Raw genomic sequence first — 392 nt, forward strand, 5'->3', positions numbered from 1 at the left:
TTTTTTCATTTTATTTTATTTTCATTTTATTTTATTTTATTTTATTTTCATTTCATTTTATTTTCATTTTATTTTATTTTCATTTTATTTTCATTTCATTTTATTTTATTTTCATTTCATTTTATTTCATTAATTTTTTTTGGCTGGGATAAAATACTTCCAGTTTTACTTTTGCAGCTGAGCAGGAGAGGTGGACACCCCATCCCACCTTCTCCTTCCCCAGCACTGTGGGTGCAGTTAATCCTCAGAAATCCAAAGGACGGGGTTTCTTTGGGGGTTTGTTTGGTTTGGGGGTTTTTTGGGGGGCTTTTGGGGGGTTTTTCCCCCCACCTCAGAAATTTTACACCTACTTATAACTGGGAATTTCCCATTTCCAGCCACTGGCTGGAGGG

The 392-nt window shown here is 35.2% G+C and overlaps 1 protein-coding gene across 1 annotated transcript in view; it reads left to right on the forward strand.

The window, feature by feature from the left end:
* Positions 1 to 392, forward strand: part of LOC114818837 (collagen alpha-1(I) chain-like) — a gene marked incomplete at its 5' end in the record, with an annotated part of 15,361 nt that overhangs the window by 11,013 nt on the left and 3,956 nt on the right. The gene's annotated exons all lie outside the window — the stretch shown is intronic.

This window comes from Antrostomus carolinensis, unplaced genomic scaffold, assembly GCF_000700745.2.
Source record: "Antrostomus carolinensis isolate BGI_N321 unplaced genomic scaffold, ASM70074v2 scaffold34058, whole genome shotgun sequence".
NCBI lineage: Eukaryota > Metazoa > Chordata > Aves > Caprimulgiformes > Caprimulgidae > Antrostomus > Antrostomus carolinensis.